At 38.4% G+C, this 27,972-nt stretch overlaps 1 protein-coding gene and 1 long non-coding RNA gene across 2 annotated transcripts in view; both read left to right on the top strand.

The window, feature by feature from the left end:
• Window positions 1-27,972, top strand: part of LOC118156567 — a 754,908-nt gene that overhangs the window by 36,802 nt on the left and 690,134 nt on the right. Inside the window, exon 2 of the long non-coding RNA XR_004746318.1 lies at window positions 18,127-18,136. This is a non-coding gene — a long non-coding RNA (uncharacterized LOC118156567). The remainder of the gene's footprint in view (window positions 1-18,126; window positions 18,137-27,972) is intronic.
• The window catches only part of PRLR (prolactin receptor), a 158,910-nt gene that overhangs the window by 89,716 nt on the left and 41,222 nt on the right, over window positions 1-27,972 (top strand). The window lies entirely within an intron of this gene.

The raw sequence follows: 27,972 nt of genomic DNA, 5'->3' as shown, positions 1-27,972 counted from the left end.
AGCAATGAAACAGGCACCTAAATTGTTTGGTCTGCAACTCGAATGTTCAGCAGTGACTCTCCTATGACTGATATCATGGCAGCTCTTTGATTCCCATATAAACAAATTAAAGAGATTAACTTAATAAGTTTGTTACCATTTTTTTTCATTTTTAATTTCAGCTACAGAAGTATAATAGTTAGTTACTTATTTGCTTTCCTTTATTAATGCAGTTCACAACCTGCTGGCGTGGCCAGTTATAACTGGGTTAAGCTGAAGCAAAAAGAAACTTTTTGTAAACCAGTACCAGGCTAAAAACAGTTGAGTTGGGTTTGATATGGTACTGGTAGATGAAAAATTGCCCCTGGTTGTCTTGGCTCCTTGGTTCTGCTTTCTCAGTAGGGAACCTCCCGTGCTTAGCTTGGTGGAAGGGTACTCTTCTGTCTGCCCTGAAACTCAGGTCTGGGTGTCCTTGTCCGCAGAATGGGTTGTTTATCACGCAGTGCAAACCTACTTAGCTACCAAGTAGCTCAAGAGTTGCCTCTTGGCCACTGTCCTAGCCCAAAGGCTGCATAAGCATTTCCCAGTACTTGGGACAGGAATGCAATGCAGAGCGGTTAACGAGTGTCACTGTGGCCTCTGGACTGCCAAATGCAGTGCTGCATGTGTGGTATTTTATGTATATGCCCCTCGCACTCTTTTGTTTTCTGCTGCTTTTGTCCCCAGCTGTGCTGAAGCGTTTTGCCTCAAGAAGTCTGACGTTTTCCTTTAGAGAACCCCTAATGCAAACATTCTGGTGCACTCTACAGAGAAGATATATTCCTATAGAAAACATAAACTGAAATCAAATGTACAAATTAAATTGCGTGTACTGAAGCTGTCTTCCACTTTGCCTGAAATAGACCCTTGAAATTAAAAATACATAGGCAAGACTCTATGTTAGTCTAACAGTCAAGCCAAGACTCTGTTCTTTGATTAGTTTGTTGGAGAATTCCCCAGGCAAGGCACATGATAGAGTAAACCACGACATGGCACCAAACAATGAGGATTACAGGTGCATGGAAAGTGCAGTTTGTTCAAAAGTCCAGTTAAAGCTGAACATACAGTTTCCCTGGAGACATACCAAAATAATACTGATTTACAGGTATGCTTTCTGCTAGGAAACGATTAACTAATGCAATCTTCAGCTGATCTCTAAAACTTAAAAATAACCTGACCCTGTTACAGCTGACCAGAAGTCAACAAGGATAAGTTTGGTTTACCAACCTGTCAGAGGAATATATATTTAAACCAGTATATTGTTCCTTTAAAAATATACAATGGCTACTCTTAAAGGCCAGCTCTGAAGATTGATCTTGTTGCGCTAGTTCTTTTGAAAAACAGAATGAGAAATCATTCTATCCTGAAGATTTTTTTTGGTCTTGTAAGTTTTCACCAAATATTCTCATAAGATAAAGTTTGTTTTCTTCTGTATCTAAGTACAGTACATACATGTAGTTCAGATTTTTTTTATTTAATAGACAAAGACATTAAAGCTTTTCATAAGCTTTAATGTTTAAAAGAGTCCAGTACTAGTACAGTTTCATCTTTTACATGTTCTTAGGTGTTTGTTTTTTTTTTCTTTTGTTTCAAATATACGTGGATATTTATGTGTGAGAATTTTATTGTCCAATTCTGTCAGCTCCCACAGAAAATGGGCACGATCTAGCAAGCAGAATGCATTAGGTGTAGAGCTGGTTCAGTTGAGTTGCATGCAACAACACAGACAAAAATGTGAATTTTGGGAGAATTAGGCTTTGCTGGATCAGAACACAGAAGAGCTGAAGTCTAGGTTACATCAGTTGACTCTGAATTTGATTTTGTTAACCATAGTATACACAAAATGAAAAAGAACCTCTACTTGAGCTACAGAAACCAGTTTAAACCAGTTAAAACAAGACTTCTCTGTAAGGATTCCTGAAGTTCTGAGTTACATTCATTATGTGATGTTCAAGAAAGAGGATTATCTTTGAGAAACACCTTAATGTGTTCTTCAGAGTTTTGTTTAAAACATTAAATGCTTCAATAATATATTCAAATACACACTAAATATCCAAAGGTGTCTCTTTAGAGATATTTCTAGAAGATTTTATTATTTTCATTCTCTATCATGAAAGAAACAAGGGAATCACTCCCAAGCAAAATGGCCAATGATTTTCATGAAGGTAAATAAGGACGAGAAAAAAGTATTCATATTCAGCAGTTTGGCTTACATGATAGCACAGAGCTACAGTGCGTTAAATACAGTGCGTTAAACAGGTATAAAACAGATAGCAAGGAAGTAGCAAGGAAGGTCATTTTTACAGAGTGGAAACTGATTCTGAAAATTACCGAGAGGAGGAGCAACTCAGGTGCTGTTAGTTTGGCACTGTAGGCCAACATGAGATCTCAACAAGGTTGCCTCCATAACAAGGTAATTTTGTACAATCTCTGTAATTACAACATTACAAAATATATTCTAATGTATTTGGTATCCTCCTACATTTTAAGAATGCTGAAGAAATAGAAGGGTTCACATCATTTGCAGGGGAGCTGAAGTCAGTGTCTTAGTGTGGAGGGAACCAGGTGCTCAGTCTGTTTATTCACAAAGAATAGATGACTTGATTTTTAAGTAACTGAATAAAATAGAAAAAGATATTAAAAGCCTGAGCGACCAGGGGGAGTAAGTTGTAGGAACGGATCCCTAGAAGTCCCTTTCCATTCTGAGCATGACTCTCCCTGCAGATAAGGTGTCAGGGATAATCTTTAAGTGAGGACTTTATGATAGGTATACATAAGGAGAAGTGATGCATGAGCTGAAAACTGACACAGCATATGCTTTGTGTCAATTGACAGAGGAGAAGCCACAATGCCTCAGCCAGGAGCTTAGGAGTCAAAGAGGCTCTCTGAATTCAGTGAAGGCTGTTTGAGAACAGAGCCTGCTAAGATCACACCATTATTTGTCTTTCTTTCTGGATGATACATATTATCTCAAATTACTTGGTTAAATGAATGAACTGTATTAGTCTCAAATGTGCCAATGGTACTGGGTGTTCCTTTTTTTTTTTTTTTTTTTTTTTTTTTTTTTTTTTACTTTGTCCTTAAACTCTTTGTGGTTAACTTGGGAATTATTGAAATAATAAGAAATAGAGTATATGTAGTTTTGGGGTAGAGTCTCGCTACAAGCGTTTCATTAGAAACTTAATCTGTGGAAAAATTACTGCTGACATAAAATTCCTATTAGCCTGGGATTATAGAATATTTTGGTATCATGTTATTACCAAAGTTTATGTGTAATTTTTGAACAATTTCCTCCATGAAAAGTAATTCCCAATATTTTAAATTAAGTAATATACCTGATCAATAGTTTAAATATTGAAATAAACAACATACATGTTAGAAAATATCCACCAAATTTTGTTTTTAAAGACAGAAGCACAGATTTGAAAGGAAAGACTTCAGAGGAAAAAACTGAAAAACATTTGAGAAGTTGTTAAGAAGCAGATTTAGGATCAAATCCACTTAGAATATTTTCAAGTCAATTTTAATTAATATAATGAAATACCCCTGTGGTTTTGGAATAAATCTATTGTTTCACTTTTTTATTTTTATTCTTTTATTTTTTTCTTACACCAAGACATAGTGCTACATTTATGTATGTAGATATGGAATTTCTTTCAAGTATTTTCCCAAAGTTTATGGAATGACTCTGGACAAGATTTGTATTTCTTCAGAAACTAGAATCACCTGAGGGGAAAAAAAAAAAAAAAAAAAAAAAAAAAAAAAACTGTTCACAATAATTTATTTGCTCTCAAACAGACTCTTTGAGTTTGCTTGGCATTTTCATTTTAATGTGAAAGTGTATAAGTATGTATTTTTTTTGAGATTTTTATCCTTAGAATAGAAGGAACACATTTGAGTTTATAGTTTGAAACTATATGTGAGAAATTAGGATATTTTAGGATATTTTAGTAAAAAATAAAAACCTTTGCTTTTAAAATTGCAGGGCATTTTAGAAGTAGCTGAAATGATGAATTGACAAACATCTGGGCTAAAACCACTCTTTGTAAAACAATGCCAGAAAACCATTTTAAATAACTATCTATTAGCCACAAAAACAAGGGTATTGTGGACACAGTGACGGAAAGCCAGTCTATGCTAATACAAAACATACTGCATGTGGATCTGGAAACCGTGCCCTAAGTTGCTAATACACAGAAACACAGAGAGACTGATTTCAACATTGATCTTCATTTAATAAACTTTTATAGATTTAAAGCAGAGGTTTAACTTTTCTCCAGCATTGATTTGTACAGTTATAAATCATTTAAGATTTTTTGTTTGTTTTGTTTTGTTTTGTTTTGTTTTCCTCTCAAGTTTTTGCATAAGATTTCCTTTTACAAACGATTTGTTGAGTTCCCAAGTCATCCACTTAATTCGAGGGATGGGCACTCTCCATCACTTAGCTTTATGGAAATGGTACAAGAAAGCAGAACATGTAATTATAAAGTCTGCTCTTCTGGGACATTATGAGATGACTCAAGAATGTTGTGTATATAGAATCTATACTAAAGGGGAGGTTGGGGGAAAGAGGTGCAGGCAGCTATACACTGGTTAGGGTAACTTAAAAAATATGCAGAATTTTAGAACAGTTTTTTTAGTTTGTTTGTTTTTAAGGATATAATATACAGGAATCAAGGTAGAGTAGAACGGATGAGGGAAGGCAGTGGGTGTTGTCTTCCTGGACTTCCAAAAGGCCTTTGACTCTGTCCCCCATAAGACAGTCATCGAGAAGCTGTTGATGTACGGGCTGGGGGAGCAGACAGTGAAGTGGATCAAAAACTGGCTGAACAGCCTGGCCCAGAGGGTAGTGGCCAGTGGTGCAACATCTAGTTGGAGTCCAGTACTGAGTGGAGTGCCCCAGGTGTCTGTACTGGCTCCAGTTCAGTTTAACTTCTTAACGATCTGGACAATGGGGTAGAGTGCATCCACAGTAAAATTGTAAGTGACGCAAAACTGGTGGAGTGGCAGACTCACCAGAGGACCATGCAGCCATCCAGAGGGACCTCAAAAGGCTGGAGAGGTGGGCTGACAAGAATCTCATGGAGTTAACAAGGCGAAGCACAAAGTCCTGCACATGGGGGGAAACAGCCTCAGGCACCAGTACGTGCTGGGGGCCACCTGGCTGGAAAGCAGCTTAGCAGAAAAAGACCTAGGGATCCTGGTGGACACCAAGTTGAATACTAGTCAGCAATGTGCCCTTGCCACTAAGAAGGCTAGTGGTGTTCTTTGCTACATTAGGCAAAGCATCACCAGCAGGTCAAGGGAGGTGATCCTTCCACTCTACTCAGATCATCAGGAAGCACTCCCGTACTGTGCAGGTGACAGAGCACTGGCACAGGATGCCCAGAGCAGTGCTGGAGTCTCCCTCCTTGGAGATCTTCAAAACCCACCTGGACATGGTCCTGGGCAACCTGCTGTAGGTAGCCCAGCTTAAGCAGAGAATTGGACCAGATGACCTCCAGAGGTACTATTCAACCTAAACCATTGTGTAATTCTGTGATTCTCTAATGAAAGGGAAAGAAAAATATATGGAAGAGAGTTAGGGTTGGAATTCTTCAGGGTGAGCGCTGGATCTGAATCTTTAATACTTGTTTTGATCACTTCAATACAGAAGGTAGGAATATATTTATGATGTCTCCCAGTTACATGAAGTGCACTGTCAATATCAAGGTACTATATGGGAAGAGCTAGGTGACCTTGAGAACTACAGTACTGTAAACAGGATGAAATTCAGTGGTACAAAATGCAAATCCAAATGGAAAGGAATGCAAGGACTGAGAGTGAACAAATAACAAAGATTACCGTTTCAGCCAGAAGCTCATTAGCTGGAAACACAGGCAAATTACTTTGGCAAATACAGTCCTAGAAGCTTTGGGTTGCCTTAGCTGAGTTATTTCTAGCAGAATTAGAGAAGTGTTAATGATGTTATGTAAAACTCTAGTGGACACATCAAAATAATTTGTGTACTCATTCATATTCAGGAAACATGAATCAAACTAGAGCAGATGCAAAGGCAGGCACTATTCTTCTAGCAGTCTTTCTTACAAAGAAGATACCTGAGAAATTATTTGTTAAACCTAGTAAAAAGTCTGGGAAGGGATATAGGGCTGCTGTCTGAGAGGGGATTGTGTCACTCTATAGCATGCCATACAGCAGGGGAGGAATGCCAGGGGGAGGCTGGAACACTATGGACCAGGAGGAAAAGAAGATGCAAAGCTCTTTGAACTGTCTGAGCCACAAGAACAAGTGGATGTAAGACAAAGAATAAAATTAAGTGGGAAATTGGAAGATAATTCTTCTGAATTAAAGCAGTCAAGGGCTGGATCACCTCCCAGTAAGAACAGTGAACACCAGAGAAGTAGCCACTTTTAGATGTATCTTGATTGGTTCATTAACAAAATTATGCAATATGTTTGTTTATAATAGCAAGTGGCTTGGCTGAATAGGGTGGTTTCTTCCAGACTTTGCTTCTAATTGCTGCCTCTGTGAGGGTGGATCTGCAGAGAGGTCTGGGACATTACTCCAATGGATTACTGACGTATTACAGATCTACCTTAACTGAAAAATGATTTCCTGAAGACCGAGCCGTTAATGCTGGTATCAGCCCTTAGGAATTCTACGCTTCAGCTATTATTTCGTTTGCCTGTGGCACATATTTCATGGCAGGCCCAGGCAGTGCTCGGAGCTGGCTGATGTATGCAGGAGTATGTTTTTCTCACTTTTGAGCTTAAGTGAAGAATGCGAAGGGCTTAATTATGCCACTGTGAAGCTGAGGTTCTGCCTGTGGTGGGAAGGAAGTGCTTTATGCCAGCTGGGGAGGCTGTACTCACCTCCAGCTCTGTGGGTAAGAAACTCGGTCGGCACCTGTAGAACAGGTCTGGCTGATGTTGCCTCAGCTTTCCTAACTGTCCTTCCAACTACATGTGAGCGAAAGGGGTTCCTTGGAAAAAATGGGAGGAAAGGAGGAAGATGGAAAGGTACAATCTCTCCTTTCAGATACCTCTTCAGAGTCGCTGTTGCCCATTTTAGTGGTGAACAGTTACTGAGTTTACAAAGCTGTTTGCCTCTTGCTTAGATTAGTACAGGTTATTAAATTGTTAAGCGTGCAGTTATCAAAACTTGTGCTTTTCCTTCTATGCTCTATTGCTTTTTTTCCACATATATATATGTAAAACACCTGCTAAGGTTCTGGGGAGCTTTGCCTAGGGAACTTGCATGTTTAACTGCCAAACTAAATAGGGGAATATGAAAGAGAAGTGCTATATGTGCTTCTGTAGCACTGTATAATGGAGATAAGCTTTTAACATTGTTCTCTTTGTTTGCCACCCCGTTTTTTATCAGGAATTCAGTAGTGTTCCTGGCCTTGTCCAACATACTGGAATCCTGCAATGTACATTCGTGTGGGAGTAGTAATTACATAAACACTTCTGGTGTTTATGGGCTTCCCACAGACCTCTTGGAGCCTTAATGCAGTAATTTTCTTCAGTAAAGAGAACTGTATAAGCATTAATCATCAAAATGTAGCAAGATTCTCTAGTGGGAAAGCGAGGAGGGGGAATCAGGCAGCTTGCCTGAGCTCTGCAGAGTGCAGTTCAACACTTCTTGGCATTGGCAAGTTCAGGAAGGGTTGGGTTAGGTGAGATTAGCACTACCAAAGCTACAGGCTTATTTAACTATTTAGAAAGCCTGGTGAGACCATGTATGCCTGCTGTTCCAAGATCTGAACTATTTTATGTACTCTCTCTTGTCTCCTTTTACAACCTCTTAGAAAAATTTAGTGTAGCACAATTTGATTTTACAATGAGCAGACGTTCAACTGGCTATAACTTTTGAGTATTGGGTTTGACACTGCGGTAAACCAAAAAATACTTCGACAAATAAATAAATACAAATACAAATACAAATAAAAGGGAATGTCCTTTTCACTCCCTCCTCCCTTCTCTCTACTGTTACTGCCTACCATTGAGCACCACCTCCTTTGCTCTCTCATTGGTGCTCACAGGACCTTTAATGAAGCTGATTTAACTTGCTAACCCAATGGGATTTTTTAATATATATATATATATTTTCTGCCAACATAGTTGCTTGTCATTTTGGATTTGAGCTGGCCCATGGGGAAGTGGGGGCATGAGTACAGAAGCAAGAAGGGTGAAGGAAAGGAAACATCCCCACGTCTGTGATCAGCACAGCCATGTTGTCAGAATGCCCCAGCTACAATCTCAAACACATGATATGCTGCCTAGCAAGACATAGGAAGAGACATAGGAATGTAATGTGTGCTAGGTATATATGTTCATGATTTGTTCATAATAGAATTGTAAGTGGAAAATTTAAGTAGTGAACTAATGAGCAGAGATAGCCATTAGCTTAGGAGAAACTGCAGGTACAGTGAATATGAATTAGCTGTATCACCTATATACTTTTTATAAAGCACGTCAGCCAGACTATGTCTACCTTGCTCTGGTCAGGGAGCAGCAAGAACTGGTGCTGTGCTGCAAGAGTAGCTGAGAGCTGAGCAGGGATGGACAGGCAGGCAGCAGATGCTCCAGGGTGACCAGATAAGCCCTGTGATGGCAGGCAGGTTCAGCCTTGAGCCCAGATGGCTGGACAAGATCATAGTGACGAGGCAAGGTCTGAGGTTCAAGTTCAAAACTCGTCCAGATCAATGGGACACCTGGGCCAGCACAGGAGTATCTGCAGCACTTCTGCTACATAGCTCAGGTCAGGGCAAAGTATGAGTGCCGTAGCTCAAAAGCCACTCCAGAGCAGAATGGTGGAGAGCCCCCACTAAGGCTTCTTAGCAGAGCTTCTGGAAGAGATGTTTTTAAGGCTAGCTACTTGCACTGTTACTGAAGTTGACCCTAAGCCCAGGCAACCAAACCCTCAGCCAGGGGAAAGGTAGGGGAGATGCGATCAGAGCCCCAACAGCTTTAGCAAAACATGCAGAACCGTGATGGAAGTAATAAATGTTTTAACTTTTTCCAGGGGTAGGGGAGGTGGCTACAATATCTGGTTTTATGTTCTCCACAGAGTATGTGGAGAATCAAATAGTATTACAAGAACTTTAAATATCATTTGCATTACCCAGTGTGTTTGGTGTGTTTGGAGAAGGATTGGCATTTCCTTACAGTCGGGTTTACCCAATGCATAAGAACCATGGCAACATTTATGGTGTCTCCTTTCACACATGATGTGAATGCACTGTAGGAAGGCTTGTACTCTGCCTAGCATCAGTTCTGAATGGGAAAGATAGGCTATAGCATCCTGGGGCTTCCCTTTCACGTTTACATTAACCAGAAATGTACAATAACAACAGAACTGACAGCAGACCACATGGGATTGTGGTTGTTATTCAGACTCCTAAAGCCATTTTAAAAATGAAATACATAAAACAAGAAAATACATATTTTCAATAAGCTGTCCTGCACTCAATTAGCATATGCAGGACAATGACATGGCTATTGATTGGTGAATAGTTCATGGCAAAATTTAAAGAAAAATGTGTTATATTTCAAACATTCTGTACTTACAGGAAGAAAGTACTTGTCATAGTCATAATGCAGCTGAGTTCTTAAGTAAATTGAAATAATATGCATGGTCTCTTGAAATGTCTTTGAGTAAACAGAGCTCTCTGCTGACTTAATTTTAGGGAAGCATTTATTATATTTAAACTTCTGTTTTAACATATTAAAACTGTTATTTGGTCTGCAATGAAAAAGATAACATTCTAAAATCCCACTGTTTTTACCTATAAATAATTATGTGGCTGTCCGTCTGAGTGTAGTCTTGACCTAGTCTGGCAGATTGTCACTGGTGTAGTTCTTCCTTTGTGCTGCCTGCTATCCTGAGATCAACAAGATTGTTTCTAGAACAATGTTGTATTTCAGTCAAGGCTAGATTACTATGATGGATGGGGAAAAAAAAAAAAAAAAGATTGTGTTTAAGTCATTCTTAGCAGTCTACGTGTGTAGGCATGTAATTTTTTTTTCACTACAGCTAGAAAACACCTTATATTTCTGTTACAAGAGAATAAAATCAAAATACATCCATAAGGAAGAAATATTCTGGAGGTTTCATATTTTTTAAAAGTCTATAAAATGTGTGTCTCTTTTGTAGCTATTTTTAAGTAGAAATTTTATGCAAATATATGTATTTCAAATGAATTCCTTTCTCTTTATAGTTGTTGTATAAACTGTGATTTTGTTACTTTTGTAACATAATTATGTTTTAAGATTATGTCAACTGTTAGAGGTAGAATGGTGATACTAGTTTAGTTGTGACTGCTGTAACTTGATCGGAGAGTTATGCTTCCAAAACTTAAAACTTACTTATCCCTTCAAATTCAGTCCCTCTACATGACATTTGAATGTATGGGCAAGTTTGATATTCTGAGTTTTGCAGACTCATTTATGCAAAACTTAAAGATACAAGTTGAGTGTGGTGTGGTATGTGTGGAGCCTTGAGTGTGGTGAAGATGTCTGCCCTGATTTCCATAGGTATGCCTCTAATTAGAGCTATGCTAACCCCTGAGTGTTTGTCTGCAGTCTTTTCTTTATTCCCATCTCTCCCTGTGTGACAGTCAAGGGTCTGGGGTTTTTTTCATTGTCTTTCATTGTCCAACTCCGTTCAATCCCATCTGCAGGGAAGAAGTAACTGCTTTTCACTTCAAAGTACAAAGGGTTTGATTTTGCTTTTGTCAGGAGAGAAAATTTCCAAGTGTGAAACATCTTTCATAATCTTTATAAACTTTTTCAGGTAAAGCTTATCTCTGAGGGAATCTGGAACAGCATGATCAAGATAAGATTTATTCTGTATTACAATAGTAGTAAGCACCCTTTCTAAAGAATATTTACAATTCAAGCAACTGCAAATACCTGCTGATTGCTGCCACCTTCTAAATTCAGAGTTGGATTCCAGCAGCAGCCCTTGCAACTTCTGCAACTCTTTCTCTTTTCTGTGTATAAGGACCAGGTTTTTAGTTTTATTGTGTCGGGAAAAGAGGGTGCATAGAAGACTGCTAAATAATGATCTAAGAATGACATAATTTTATGAATACTTCATAAACCTTTAGCCCTTACAATGCAATTATTATGGATTTGGTTTTAAGAATGTATTGTGAGTGCATTCATCAAGCTTTACAGGAACTGTGAGAAGGATAAACCTGAAGCCAAGTAAGTAAGAACATCTTCCAACCAAATATTTGAGGATTATGTCTACCAAATAGTAATGCACTTCCAGGATTGTGGCCAGTGTGACGTAGTTGTATAGTAAAGGCTGAGAAAAAAATAAAAAATAAAAACTTTTTTGGGTTAAAAAGGGGGAGGGTATACTTGTGAGCTCCTCACTGGAGCACAGAGGGGGTATCTTAAGGTAGTTGAGGACTACCCTGACTGCCAGGGGGTGCTGGGGCTTAGTGAAAAAAGTATGTAAATAGTCTTTTTAGGATAAAGCTATCCAAAATACAACGCATTGCTGAAAGGAAGCTGTATAGTCACTGCTCACCAAAACCGTTGCTTTTGTGGGATACAAATGCTGACTCAATGCATAGGACGAAAAGCTAAAACTATGGAAAGGCTTAGATACTTCTTCCTTGAAATCAAAGTGTCCTCCTATACTAGGGTACACCACTTTCACTTTTGTTCACCCATAAAACCTAAGTTGCTATTTACCAGTTAAGGTGTATTTGGTTTGTTTTGATATGTATGCATTTCAAAGGAATCTTCTGGTAATTACATTTACTGTTTACTGTCCCAGAAGCTTAGGACTTGTTGATTAAATCCTCATCTTTCAAAATCTCCTTGGTAATCCCTGCTGCACAACTTTACAAAATATTGTGCCCAGCTTGTGTACTTTAAAAAGAAAATCAGGCACAGATTTCCCTAAGGAGATCGTCATTCCACAGGCTGTAGTATCTGCTTCTTTCCAGTGTCTGGAAACAAATTTGTTGGTTCCAAACTCCCCAGGACAAGGGCTTATGTATGCCTCTCTCTGCTGCCTGACCTCCCTATGCTGATGCTGGAGGTCACTGCTTATTGAGACAACTGTTTCGTCATTTGGAATCTAAGCTGTTCAGAGTTACTTAGGCACCTCCAGAGTCCTTCAGCTCTATCCAAGCTCACTGGAAGACCTTTGGGCAGAACAGCTGTCCCAGAAATCACGTGTTACTGCTAGTAATATCCACCTAGCACTGGCCTCATTTGTACTGTATTACTTCATAATCTCAGCATGTAAATCTGTATAGGTTGCCCTAATTACTTATATGTCCACATTTGATTTTGTTGTGTCATCTTGCTGTCAACAAGCTGATACATATGAAACTGGAGAGGGACAAGAAGCAGTCTGACTGACTGCAAGGTCAGCAAGTTTCCTTATTTCTGTAGCTTTGAAACAGTATTACTTAGCAATACAAGATTGCTTGCTACCCATTTCACTGGCAACACAACTGAACTGTAAAATGATGACAGCACTGAAATCTCACTAGCATCCGCTGGTAGACACAGCATTCTTCAGGCGCTGGACAATTAGTAAGGGAATACTAATTTCAGCATGTTGAAGACACCTCTCAACCTTGTTTCACAAATTCCAAATTAGCTATTCTGCCTTTTCAGAGCTGTTCCTGGGCGTCCATACTGATCCAGAAGTGGGTAGGCAACATCTTCTGGAATTTGACCACAATGTAATTCTTAGAAATTTGGGGCTATGTTATGGTTGGCAAGCTCTGTTACTCTAACCATTCCTGTAGCAAACATGCTTATGTGAACCTCATGAAGTTCAACAAGGACAAGTGCGAGGTCTTGCACTTTTCAGGGCAGTTCTCAGTATCAATGCAGACTGGGGGATGAATTCATTGACAGCAGCCCTACAGAGAAGGACTTGGGAATATTGGTGGATGAAAAATGAACATGAGCTGGAAATGTCCACTTAGAGCCTAGAAAGCCTGGGCTGTAATGTCCACTTACAGCCCTAAAAGTTGTATCTTGGGCTGCATTAAAAGCAGCGTGGCCAGCAGGCTGAGGGAGATGATTCTTCCTCTCTACTCCACTTTCATAAGACCCCACCTGGAGTCCTGCACCCAGCTCTGGGGTCCCCAGTACCAGAAAAAATTGAACCTGTGAAAGCAGATCCAAAGGAGGACAAAGATGGTCAGAGAAATGGAGCACCTCTCCTCTGAAGAAAGGCTGAGAGAGTTGGGGCTGTTTAGTCTGAAGAAGAGAAGGTTCACTTCAGACCTTATTGTAGCCTTTCAATATATGAAGGGAACTTTTTAGAAAGATGTAGAAAGACCATTTACCAGGGCCTGTGGTGACAGGACAAGGGACAACCTTCTTAAACTGAAAGAGATAGATTTAGATTGGACAATGAGAGTGTGAAACACTGGAAGAAAGAAGTTCTGGATACTCCATCACTGAAAGTGTTCAAAGCCAGGTTGGGCAGGGCTTTGAGCAACGTCATCTAGTGAAAGATATCCTTGCTTATGGCAGGGGAGTTGGACTAGATGATCTTTAAAGGTCCTATCCAACCCAGACCATTCCATGGTTCTATGACTATGATCAAGGCAATCCAATAACTGTTTAATGTTTTGGTCATTGCTGTACTGACATTACTGATGGGAGACAATGTGACCAGCTGGGCCAGAGTTTTGGAGAAAAATATACAACCATAGCTGTTCTGTGGTGAAGCGATGGTTCTGACACCATTGCATGGTACTGTGGTATAAGCTACTCTAAACAATTCATGCTTTATAATATACTTCATGAAACACTGATACAGATATTTCAGGATTTCAGGGTCTTGTAGGTTGTGATGTTAATTTGCTCCCATGCAGAGATTTACAGTCAAGACATGAATGCTATGACCCAAATTATTACTACTCATGCTTAGCTCTGCTGCCATATGGTATCTTCCACCTACTCTGATGACATCTTATCAGATATTTACTGAGTAGACTATCAGGTGATTTATGTCCATAGAGTCAACTGAATACAGGCCTGGGTAGTATTATCAGAAGGCAGCCGGATACCTTGCAGCCCATGAGAGGACATTAAAAATCAATGGCCCTTTCCGTTTGCATCTCCGGGTCCTCTCCAAAGCTGTTGTCAAATCTGAGACTGACTTTGTATACAAAGCCAGCAGTCTATGAGGAAAAGGTCTTGCTTGGGATTTGCAGCACCATGGCTGTTCTTACCTTCTTTTTCTTTCTCTCTTCTTAACCCATGAGCATTTTTGAGCTAATTTTCTCCTCCTGGCCTTTCTGGGGGTGCTGAGAGTTGCTGGGTGGGCATTTGGCAGCTGGCCACAGTCAACTCACCACAATATTTTTTTTTAGGTTTATATCTTTTTTATATCTTAAAAAAAAGTATTTATATTTAATATAAATACTTTATATAGAATATATATTTTAAAAATATTTCTACAATACTTTGTAACTTGTATCTTGCAGACTTGCTTAGATTTTAAACATTTACATTCATGCTTAGTTCCTCATTTCATTTGGGATAGGGTTAATTTTCTTCATAATAGCTGGTATGGTGCTGTGTTTTGGATGTAGGATGAAAATAATGTTGATAACACACCGGTGTTTTAGTTGTTGCTGAGCAGTACTTGCATTGAGTCAAGGACTTCTCTGCATCTTGTGCTGCCAGCGAGGAGGCTGGGGGCGTACTAAGAGCTGGGAGGAGACAGACCCAGGACAGGTGACTCCCACTGGCTAGAAGGATATCCCGTAACTTATGGCATTGTGCTGAACAATTAAACTGAGGTGGTTGGCTGGGGGGATGGCTGTTGCGTGGGGATTGTCTTAGCATTCATCGGCTGGTGGTGAGCAATTATGTTGTGCATCATTTGTTTGGTTGTTTTTTTCTTGTTTTCTTTTGTTCTTGTGGTTTGTTTTGTTGTTGTCATTCTGTTTTTTTGTTTGTTTGTTTTCTTTCTTACTAAACTGGTTTTATCTCAACCCACGAGATCTTGCACTTTTACCCTTTTTCAGTTCTCTCCCCTTTCCCACCGTGCTGGGAGGTGAGCAAATGGCTGTGTGGTGCTTAGTTGCCTGTTGGGTTAAACCACACTCAGATAGCTTTAATTTGTGTCAGAGCTCTGTCAGAAAGTGCTCTGCCCAAGGAACAGTGTGATGGGGCATACAGCACATTTGGCTGTATCTGAATGGATTTTTGCCTCCAATTACTTGTATCAGCAGGACTTTTCCTCTTATATTTTCATTGCTGCCCAGACTTTCTATGTTTGTTGTGTTGCTTCTCTGTCAAGGGAAAATGAGCAGATTCCATAAAAGCTGGCACTCAGTAGAGACCCAGGAATGACACACATTTCCCCCTTCCCAACACTTGCACTCTGTAACCCTGTTGCCCTGTACCTGCTGCTTCTGGTATTTCTCGAGGGCAGAACTGGAGCTGCCCTGTCTTCTAGAGGACACTGCAGACCTGCCTTTAATTCAGGTCATGATGCACTCACCCAAAGCCAGGACTCCCTTTGCTGGGCAATGTGATATTAGTGTTTGAGTGAAGAGATTACACATGCAGCCTGGAATGCCTTATAAGAAGTGATGGCATGATATGACAAGGTCCCTGGCCTCCATCTGGGAGGATTCTTTGGAAAAAAAGCACTGGGCAAGGCTGCCAGTCCTTGTTGTTCTAATCAGACTCCTCCACTTGGCCAGAGCATTTCTTGACAGCCTTGCATGTGTGTACTTGCTAGCACACGTGGTTTTCCTTAATGGCTCAAAGCACTTTCAGCAAGCATTACAATGGAGATTTCTCTGTAAGAGCATGACTAGGCATGACACTGAGTTTCTGTCCTGATCAGGGCTCTGTCCCATCTTTTGTGAAGTTCGTAAGAACTCCTCCTAAGTCATGATCTACTGCATTGTCTTGGGATTTTTGTCCCCTGTATTGGGTGATAATTAAACATTATTAGAGACTGTAGCTCTGTTCCTTTTCCTGGTTGGTTCACTTTTTTTTTCAGACAGATCCTTCAGAGAGAAGGGGGTCTCTTTGTATGTGGTCCAACTAACAGGCAGGGTGGAGGCCAGTGACCTCAGTAGTGTAGATACTCCTTCCCTTGATCGGGAAGGGGTGTCCCAGATGAATTAAGGTAACTTTTAATTTTGTCTTGCTGCTTCTGAACTATAAATCTAGATGGGCTAATGGCTAGGGGAGATGTTGTTGGAATAGTGGTGTACCATGGTAAAGAATTACAACAGTTATGTGAAGTTTTGCCACAGTTATAGAAGTTTTGCCACTGCCCTCAAAGGAGTTATCTACAGAATATATTGAAGGCCCGTTCTCTTCTTCTCCATCACATCATGGCAACAAGTTTAGGCACAGTTACAGGGTCTGTAGTTCTCTCCAGAGTGAGTACCTCTAACAATTATTCTTCCTCCCCACTCCTCTTCTGATTGTCCCTATCCTCAGATTGTGATAGTCATTGTTTCTTTACTTTTGTCTTACACTGATATCCTGTCCATTTGTGGCATATAGGCAGTGATGGCCATGTAGTAGGTAGCACTTTCAAAAACATGATCTGGTACAAAGTTTTTAAATAAAGTAAGGAAGGTACCATACTCTACTTGGATTCACACTGCCTTTGCCTCCAACCCAGAAATGAGGTATTGCACCATGGTCTCCAGCGTGCAGGAGGATGCTATGGAAAGTATAGTAAGCACTGGGCACTCACGAGGTTTCACTGTTTTCCTGCTGTCAGGGAGTGTCTTGAATGTGCAGAAACTTGTCTCTCTTCTGAATATGACTGCCAGAATCCCTCTGGTACTTCAGATGTAGAAAAGGACTGGGCATTATCCATTGCTTACAGAATTTCTCCTGCTGGCAGCACAAAATGTTCCCTTTTTACATAATTATGAAACTCTCTTATGTTTATACATAAGCGAAGAATTATATCCATTTCTGACAATGAACAGCAGGCCTATCCACTCTATAGATTGTTTTACTGCTCTTCTTTTTCTTTCTTTTTTTTTTTCTTTTTTTTTTTTTTTTCCTTAAATCAAAACCTTATCCAGTCCTTCTGTAAGCTTCCATTTAGTTTGACAGACTCTAGGCCATTAATCTTTCTGCTGTGGTCTGGAAAACATCTCCAGACTCCTTTCCAGATGTTTCGTTCACTGTCTTATCCAAAATGTGCACTTTGTTGGTGAATCTAAAATTTTAACCCCATCATGGGTACTATTTTTCATGATACTATTATAAAATGCATATTTTCCAGACTACTTGCAAACAATGCAAGTCTTCATAAAATTTACCAATCTGAATTTCCCAGTATGTTTGCTAAATTTATTCTCCCTCACCACCACCACCACCACACTGCTTTTTATTTCATATTAATTTGTTAGTGAGTGGGAGAGGCAATTAACTTGTACTGGAGGACAAGAACTACTTTTAGTGAGGGCACATGTATTTACTGAGGAGGCCTCTTTGGAGCAAGGCCATGGCGCCCATTTTGAAAACTCCTCAAGCTTTCAGACAGACAGTAGCTGTTTTGCTGTGTCTATCATGGGGTCTGCAAGGTTTCTGTATGCCTTCATGTGGCACATAAATGTTCATTTCTTAGAAACTCAAGTAAAATCTTTAGTTTTTATCAATAATCTAAAAGTGGGCTCAGAAATCTGGCAACTAGACCCTGAGAAATACACTGGTATCATATGCTCAAAAAGTAAGGCTGATTTATTTTTCAAGAGCTTAGTCTATTTGATTTACTTCCCTGCACCTTCAGAACAATGGAAACTATTTCAGAAGGCTCTAAGACATTCTTGTCTCCGCCATAACAGCACCTCTGCTTTGTTAATGGGATTTAGAAAGCTGTATGTTCGAAGCAATGTGTAAATAGTATATGACATGCTAGTCCATCTTTTTGGTTGCTGTAGCAACATCACACTAAACTATGCATTACTCAGTAGTCCAGTCCAGCAACTGTCTTGTTTCTAAAGCATGGTTTACGCATTATGAACACGATTAAAAACAAATGCTGAAACAGATAATTGACTGCATAAGCAGTTCCAGCTGAAGAATGTACATGAGTAGGCCTTACATTGATTGGTTGTAGAGCTGAGCCTGTAGATTAAGCTCCATACATAAAACTTTCAAATTTCCCTTACTTCCTGTTTGTCTAGGCAGTTACACACAACATTTTTATATGAGGAAAAAGAAATGCTTCAAAGATAGCTAAAAGAGAGGGATTACAAGTTAAAAACATCCCTTCTGTCAGGAATAACATGAGATATTAAGGAGCAGTAGTCAGGAAATAGAAAATAAAATTTGAATGCTTAAATAAGTTCTAGATAGAAGGGGCAATCTTGTTACGGTCAAAAAGGAAACACTCCTTACATAGAAAACTGAATTTATTTTTATTGTAATAGAAATCCAAATCTCAAAGAATTCTTATTTGTCCTTACCTATTTTTTACAGAAAAAGAAGAAAAAGAAAATAAAGAATACAACTGAAGTCTCAATAATATTAGTACAATTAAAATTGTTTTGCATGCAATTCCTACTATATACCTCTTTTTCTTTGCTGTTATAACTTTGCTGCATCCCTGGCTGGTAAGGTCATCAGTGCTAGTCTATCTCAAGCAGAAAGGAACTAGGGAGCACTGCAACAGATCAGAATGTTTTGAGTCTTTCACTGGCAAGAGTGAAATGTTGACTGTGGGATTACATTTTTCTTTGGTAGGAGAAATATGATATTGATGTTCATGTTTTTTTTCTTCCCCTTCTCTAGGATACACTCTGAGCCACTGTTACGTTTGCTAATGCTCTGCACCTTGCTATTTATTCATCAATCTGCAAGTTTATGTTACATCCAAACACACAGTGCATTTTTACATATTTTGAATACTGTTCTTCATTCTCTTCATTTCAGCTCAGTGTAGGCATTTTTTAACTGGTCATTGCTGAGTTGTTTATAGCCCCTGGGATCTCAAGTGTCAACTTATTTTCCTTTTCTGACCAGCCCATGCCTGTACTCCTCCAAACTGTACCATTATGTTTTTATTAAATATTTCATTGTACCAGAATAAATACTTACTACTGCCATGTATAAAAATTACGGTTATACTAAAATAAGTAAAAGAAAAATAAATTAGAATAAAATGTTACTACAGCTAAACCAGAAAAATAAATAAATAAATAAACAAAAGAATAAATGCAGGCAGATGAAGACAAGTTCAAAGGAAGAAAGCAAGAGCGACAAGCTTCAGTTGTGAGGACTTGCAAAGCCAGTACAGTACACAACCCCTTACTAGCAATTGCAATATCATGTTTACAGAGCAACAGGACTACAGTAGGAGAAAGCTAAGTGTTTAGAGAAAAATAAATAAATAAAAGAGAGAGATTTAATTTTAAATAGTTTGGTCCTTGCCCACAATATGACAAGTGCTGGGATTTAAAATATGGTGAATTGTGTAAGGAAAAAAACCAAGTAGGAAGTCTTACATTAAATCAATATTTGGAAATCCAAATGCTGTTACTCTGAACTGACATTAATTTTTCATTTTGCTTGTCAAGTAAATGCAAGATAGCTATGGCAAATATTCAGTGTTGCTATTCTTGAAAGAAAAGATTTAAATCTGTTGCTCATGTGGTAAATTTTTACATAAGTAATCCTTCCATAGTTAACTTTTCCAAATTATGGTTCATTCGAGTAAGAAAGAGGTATATGATTTGACCATAAATGAAAACAAACATGTTTAATCACTTTTTAGATCATGTTGCTTGAAATTATGCTGTAATTAGCAAATAGTCCCAGTCTTACTTTCAGGAATGACACTGAATGTGTGGATGTGGCCACAATCTTCAGATCTTCTGTTTGTTAATTTCTGACTAATAGTTCCCTTTCGTTGTATCACATGTTTCTTCCAGCTTGAGGGCATATCCGTACTTACTATGTGAGAATTATTCCCATTAAATGTGGCACAAGTTGTAGTGAGATCAGGGGAATGTTTCTGGTCTCCTGACAAACTTTTTCTTTAATCATTTAGGTTTTCCATAAATGCCATTCCATGGAAAACCTGTTACTTAGATCTTTGTGGGTTTTTAATATTTTGCCCAATGAAGCAGAAAGGTACTGACTCAAAGTCAAATGTACTGTGTGTATCTTCAGCTATCTCTAAATTCAGTCAGACTTTTCTGCATGGACAATGCAGAGCAAAAGAAGAGATTAAAGTGTACATGGGATTGGTATAGCACATCAAATAACTCAGTATTTAACTTAGATAACTGCTTTCCATATTTTTATTACTGGTCAATGTTAGAGATAAGATAATGACCTAGAAGAAATTCTGTCTAACTAGTTAGAGAAAGTCCATAGATTTGCAAAAGAAAAAATTATGTGAATATCTTACTAGATTTTTTTTTTCCATATAATATTCTAAGTGACTGATCAAAACTAAAGTTCATTATTGCAGACAGAGAATCATAGAATGGTCTGGGTTGGAAGGGGGACCTTAAAGACATATATGTCTTTATGTCTATATATGTCATATATATATATATAACTATATATACATAGTTCCAGCCCCCTGCCATGGGCAGGGACACCTTCCACCAGACCAGGTTGCCCAAAGCCCCATCCAACCTGGCCTTGAGCACTGCCAGGGATGGGGCATCCACAGCTTCTCTGGGCAACCTGTTCCAGTGCCTCAACACCCTGTGAGTGACGAATTTCTACATGATATATAGTCTAAATCCCTTTTAGTTTAAAGCCATTACCCCTAGTCCTATCACTACACCCCCTGACAGAGTCCCTCCCCAGCTTTCCTGTAGGCCTCCATTGTCCACTCAGCCTGTATTTGTGCTTGGGATTGCCCCAGCTCAGATGCAGGACCTTGCCCTTGGCCTTGCTGAACCTCATGAGTTTTGCCCAGGCCCACCTCTCAAGCCTGCCCAGGTCCCTCTGGATGGCATCCCTTCCCTCCAGTGTGTTGACCACACCACACAGCTTGGTGTCATCAGCCAACTTGCTGAGAGTGCACTCAATCCCACTGTCCATGTCACCGACAAAGATGTTAAACAGCTCTGGCCCCATACTGACACCTGAGGAACACTACTGGTTATGGATCTCCACTTGGACATTGGCCATTGACTACTGCTTTTTACGTCCAACCATCCAGTCACTTCCTTACCCACTGAGTGGTTCATCTGTCACATCCATGTCTCTCCAATTTAGAGACAAGGATATCATGAGGGACAGTGTCAAATTCTTTGTACAAGTCTAGGTAGATGATGTCAGTTGCTCTTCCCCTATCCACCAGTGCTGTAACCTGATTATAGAAGGCCAACAGATTTGTCAAGCAAAAATATACTTTCTTTGCAAGTTAATTACAAGGTTTAATTGACTTATTTGTCTGTGCTTACCAACTGCTGTTTTCATTTCTGTACCCCACTTCTACTAGTGGAAAAATGGTGAGTTGGCATTCACAGACACCGAAAATATTGAACTAAAATTAGAAATAATTTAAATGAATGCTTTATAAATAAAAGGGAAATGTGGAGACACAAAACTTTTGTTTGGAATTTCTTTTATTTTTCTGATTCAAGCTGGAGACATTTTCAGGATTCATGGAATATTTTAGTATTTAATTTGGTATTTTGCATTAAAAGTAGATACTGACAGTGTCATGGAAGAAATAATTTAGTAACTAATAAGGTTTCATTTTGAGTCTGAAGAAACTGAATATGCATATTTACCATATATGTTGCAAGGTGTTGTTTTTTTTTTCATCTTTAATATTGAGTTGACATTTTTTACACAGTAACACAGCTTTTGACAGAAGTAGTTAGTCCAGATACTTTTGCAAGATTTCAAGTAGTCTTACAGGCATCTAAAGCTTGTTACAGTCTCATTGGTATGGTATGTCCACGCTCCACTTCACGCAGTTGCTATTTTGTTGTAAGAATACCTCAAAGCCAACTCTTTGTTTATCAGAAGTAGATATAATAGCTAGCTGAATTGGAAAGACAGTGGGCAAGAAAGAGAATCAATATTCTTAATATAGAACTAGAAATTAGACATTTTTTACTGTATGAATAAACAACTATTAATAACAGTTTTTTTCTTGGACAAAATGATGTTGAATAGGTCTGAAATTGTCTTAAGACATTTTGAAGACGTGTACATTTCAGCCAAGCAGTATCATAACTAAGCTTTTTCATCCTTCAGATATTAAGATCAGATATCCTGATCTTACGTCACACCAACCTTAATTATCAATATTTTAGTCAGGATCTGTATTTTTCCTGGTAATCTCATTATTAGGCATCAGTATAATCAAGCAGAATAGAACAGGTTACCTATATAAATCAAAATTTGGAACAGTCGTGTTACCAGGGACCAATTATTTGGCTGTAGGCAAGATAATAAAGAATTTCTACTAGTTTTAATAATTAATATGCTACTGAATTTAAAAATATCACCCAGCAAGTAGGGGATTACTGCAAGCTTGTGGATGTTACCAGGAAGAAGCAGATAGAAGTTAAGTTGGAAAGCAGTGTTCATGTCCGGAAGGGTCCGTTACCTCCAGATAGGAGTCATCTTCTGAACTATCTCATGTAAGATTTCACATGTTCCGTAGGTACCTAGCATGGCACTCACACAAAATCAAAGCATATAAATCCAGCATTTGCAAAATCTGTCAGGTGCTTACATTTTGATTTTGAAAGTTCCCTAGGTGTGTAAGCTTAGGCTTCTGCTTGTATGTCAGTCGTATAGCTAGAAAGACTGGCTCTGTTCAGCATCATGAAAACATGTCATATTCATACCAACTCTTCTTCATTCATTCTCTTCTGAGCTATGAAATACATCCTTTATTTAGGAGTGCTTCTGACATGCCCCAAAGGAATTTGTTGTCCTTTCCCTGAAGTCTGAAGATCATAACTTGGGTCTTATATGCAAAAGTATAATGAGACATTTTGATAATTAGGTCACAAGTCTTCTCCCTCATGTACTATATAGAATACTTGGGCTCTTCCTATGGCAGCCCAGCTGCCTTTCTAGCTCCTTGCTGGAGATCTCTTCCTTCTGGGCTGCATTAACAGCAAGACCTGCAAATGGAACTTGATCCATGTCAGTATTATCCACCTGTTGAGTCTCTCTGTTGCTCTGATCATGCAGCTATTCTTCTACTACTACAGTGGAACAAAATAAAAACTTGGGAACTAAATTCTAAAAATTGTTTGAAGAAATAGAACCTGGAATTTCTTATCCAGGCCCAAACTTAATTAATATCTCATTTTCTTCAAGAGTGAGTAAGATCCTCTTCGTCAGCCAACAAAAGCTCTTTGTCTCATCGCTCTGAAGGAATTGGTTGTTATTTTAATTGAAGCTCAGTTACATATTCTGTATCAGTAAGTCTTAGTTCATCTCATATTTATAAGCTTGTTTAAATAAGACCAAGGTTAAAAGGATAGCAATAGACATTGTTCAAAGGTTTTTAAAAAGATAAGGCATGGTTATTTTGTCTCTAATGATGCCTCCTTTTTTAAGTAACCTTTTTTCTCTTGGCAGCTTGCCCATATTGTTTGCTTTTTTTTATATTCTGTGCCAACATCCATATAGCAAAGAAAATATTTTAAAATCAGTATTTCATGATAATAAAACTAGAAACTGTTATCCCAAGCTGGTTCATTCATAAGTATTTTATGTGGCATTGTATTCACCCTTTTATCTAGATTCAGAGCTGAAAGAGTTCCTGCATTAAAAATGTACTTTTCTGCATTAAAATACTCTGTAGTGACTTTTTTGAGATAATAATAATAATAATAGCTGAATGAGTCAATGCATTTGTGACCGAGTTACAAACTGTAGTGAAAAATTTCCTGGAAATATTTTTGAAATTAAAAAAAAAAAAAAAATTACTACTTGTAATAATACATTGCAATTTTTAGATACAACATTTTTCAATGTAGTAGTGCAATATTCCATTATGGGAAGGACTGAAGATTTGCACTTAACAGCATTGAATTCTTTGATGTTTGAATTCAATTTTTTATGGACATTTTATGGTATAATCAGTCTCGGTTCTGAGTTTGAAGTATGCTTTTATCTGCACCTTCTTCTTCAAGAAGTCCTTCCTAACTTATTTTCTCCGCAGTTTCCCTCATAGCTTCCTTAATTTGATCTGCTGTTTTTCTTTCACCTTTGTGTTTGCCTACGTAGTCTTTCTTTGCAAATAACGCATTAGAATACCAAGACATCGGAGTAGTTTCTTCTCATTCTGACCTTGTTTATTTGCATGACCCTGCTACAGAGCAGGTAGACTTGCACGTAGGTCTAAAAGAACTTGGATTAGCAATAGCAGATAGCAGGATGGCTTGTGACTGGCAAGAAGAGGGTTTCAGTGTTTTTGTAGTCACAGCAGTAGAAGAAAATCGTCTCTTTGTTACTTCAAGGCTGCAGAATTTCTTGTAAATGTGCTTTATAGTGGTGGTGTACATAAATCTGAGGGCTTCTTTTCCTGGATGTGTAAATCATTAACAGAACAGTATGCGTGGTCAGTAGTCAGCTTACATTTTAATTATTCTTACTTTTATCTAGGGCATGTGGTTACAGAAAAGCGTAAAACTGGTAAAGGTTCAAATTCATCAATGCCTTGTATTTAGCTGCAAAAATGGCATCAGGAAATTTCTAATTTATATGTAAAATAATTGCTCAAAATTACTTTTTTTTTTTTTTTTTTTTTTTTTTCCTTATAGACAAATCCAGCAACTGAAAAGCAGCTTGTGCATAGAATCTGCTTAAACCTATCTTCTTTTCCTGCTTCACTCCCTCTTCCTGGAGTGAGTCCACCCAAGCCATGTATTTTCCTAAAGAAAATTTAAACTGCTTTGTCCTCAGCCTTGAGGTGATACAATCTCGCTACAGTTAGTCATACAAACCCTCCCTAACCTGTGGCTCCATTCTCTGCCTTTTTTGTAGTATCATTAGTCAAGGTTATTGTTCTGTGCCTATTTCTATCAAATGTGTTAAGGTCAATGTAAACATTTTTTTTCTTTTCACTTCCTTAGTATAAAAAACATTTGAGGGACAAGTTAGCACTTGATCTAGCTGTGAAGGCTTGAAATTACAATCTTGAGTTTTGTGATATTCAGGTTTACTTATTTCACAGAGATTTTTACGGTGGAGTCTCCAAGCCAAAAAAAAAAAAAAAAAAAAAAAATGTTTAAAATAGTTTGCATTACTTCATTTTCATCCTCCAGAATCATGTAACTGTACACCAGCTTAAAACAGAATGGAAGAAAGACAGTAAAGCAAATATTTTTCAAACTAGAGGTTAAGTTTTCATTTCACCCTGTTTGTTTTTTTGTTTTGTTTTGTATTGTTGTGTTTTGTTTTAATGCAGGAAGCAACATAATATTTGCTTTGCAAACTTTGATGATGAAAGAACATTCCAGGTTTTGTTTTTAGCCGTATTCAATGCATTCCACTTACTACATCTTCATAGAAAATGAAAATAACAGTAACTTCCATACATTTTATGACATCTGAGAGAAATTCTGGCTAGTATGAAACTTGGCGTGGGAGATTATCAGTTGTTCTTACTATTTTTATACATTGGAATTACCTCAGTGAAGTTGAAATCAGCTGCTTACTCTAAGGGATGTATAATTTCTCACTGTATTTAGGTAAGTAGTGGCTTATTTACCTGAATAACAGGAAGCATCTGAAAAATTATACTGGCTTATGCTACAGGTTCTTCTAGAATCTTTGCAGAAAACATAGAGAAATCCAACCAACAAAACAAAGAGCAAATGTGTAGATACTGGCGTTCAAAAATGCAGAAGGTAGATGCTTTGAGAGAGTAATCCCAAAGACCTACAAGGAGTAAAAGGAATGTTTTACACTACTTGAACGTTAAGTAGTGGGACAAACTCCCATAGCTAGCTAAGATGAAACTGTCCTAGGACAGAAAGCTGTGAATTATATTAAATATTTTGATATTTTCGTTTATTTCTATTATTCTCATGCCATCTGAGTACAGATGTGTTTAGATGCCCCATGTGCATGTTGGTCTTTCCAGAGAGAGGCTTTATTCAATCTGTTGGGATGGCTTGGAGGTCAACAGTGTTCACAGGAACATAAAGCTGGAGCCTCCATTTTGTGAGTGTCCCACCAGCAGCCCCTAAGCAGGTACCAGTCACAGAGCAAGCAAAGCTGTATCACTTCAGGCAGGACAGACTTGAAGAACACCGCAGCCCAATATACTGAATCCCAGCTCAGCAGTCAGGTGAAGGGAATACTCAAGCAGCACCAGGTTACTCACTTGGTATAGAATATTTTAAATTGTTAAATATGAAATGCTATGAGAGTGTGCAAGATGCTAGTGATTATCTTTCCATTGAGCTGAGCAGTCTCAGAAATCAGAAAAGACAAAGTCAAATTTAGAGGACTTTGGCATTCAAGTGAGATTCTAATCTCACTGTTTTTAGCTTCAGGTCAATTTTAAGTTTCATTAGACTTGGATCTGGGCTCTTACTGGTTTACTTATTAGAACAATGGAGAAAGACTAAGAATTTGCATTTGGATTTTCATTTCCGCTGTATATACACATAAAGGAGATGATGATTTTATCTTCAAATCAGTTTAATAACTGAAAGCGCTACTGGTGCCCTGCTGCATATCATATTAGAATATTTCTGAGCCCATTTCCAGATTGTTTTCACATACTCAGCATGGGTTTGTTTAAAATAAATGTTATATTCCCTGTGATCTAGAAATTCTTCTGAGTCACTGCGCAACTTTTTTTTTTTTTTTTTTTCTCAAGTGTTCACAAGCTACTTACATTCTGCAAATATGTTGCATGAGAAAAATGGCAGTGCACTCCCCTTGCAAGTAAAAAATGCAAAAACTCCCCTTGCATCAGCAAAAATTGCAAAGCTTACAGCATGTAAGCACATGCTACAGGCAAAAGAAAATTGGAAAAAGCATATGAGAATCACAAAAGCGTATTATATTTTCTGTGGTGAGTAAAGGTGCTGCTGTCTCTTTACACATTTCTTTATTGTATCCCTCCTTGAGGAAGTAGCTTCAGTCTCTTGCTATAGTAAACAGAACAGTGTACATAATCCCAGGGCCATGATAACTTAAGCTTCATGATCTTAGAGACTGAGGACAAATGATTAATAATTAATTATTGATATAACTCCATTCACTTCAGCAGTTTTAAACCTAAACATTTTTTGTCTAGTGATCTTATTTGACAGGCAAGCAACCTTGCTGTAGTAGGCTTCATTCTTCCAGTGCTGCCCTGTTTAGTGGAATGCTAATGCTACGCAGTAAATCATCTCCTATTCTGCAGCTGTAGGGATAAATGAGCACTTGAAGAATATCTGCATCTTTAGGGAACAGGACAGTGATGTTCAAAGGAATGGACTGGACCTGGGAACACACAGCTTTTACCAAAATGAAAATGAAAAATTAATTCCCACCTATATTGATCTCTTTCATCTAAAACAACCAGAAGCTGCATTCAGCTAAGCTCTTCCTAATCTTGCAGACTTTCAAGAAGTACTTTTGCCATAAGTATGATATGTTCTTGAACAATTTATTTTGTGTGCAAAGTTTGAGAGGTTCTGTTTTAGCAGGGAGTTGGCTTTTTTTTTTTTGTGCCCACTTATTCTCATGTAATTTTTTGAGTGTTCATCCCAAAGTAGCTGGGGAAGGCTGCTAATATTGTATCAGTCAAAATATGAAGTCCTTCTTTTCTGAGACCATAGTGAAATCTTTAATTTTAAGACTGTTTCATTACAAGCCATTTTTCCTGAAAGCCAAGAAAGTGATCAGCTTCTTTGCTTAACTCCTGGTCTTGTTCCCCCCCCCCCCCCCCCCACGCCCACCCCCCCAATCTCCCAAGGCCACCTAGTTTATTTGCAGCAGGATAGGTTTCTTAATTGTGTCC

This window comes from Oxyura jamaicensis, chromosome Z (genome assembly GCF_011077185.1).
Source record: "Oxyura jamaicensis isolate SHBP4307 breed ruddy duck chromosome Z, BPBGC_Ojam_1.0, whole genome shotgun sequence".
In the NCBI taxonomy this organism is placed as follows: Eukaryota; Metazoa; Chordata; class Aves; order Anseriformes; family Anatidae; genus Oxyura; species Oxyura jamaicensis.
This window is presented reverse-complemented; position numbering and strand designations above follow the sequence as displayed.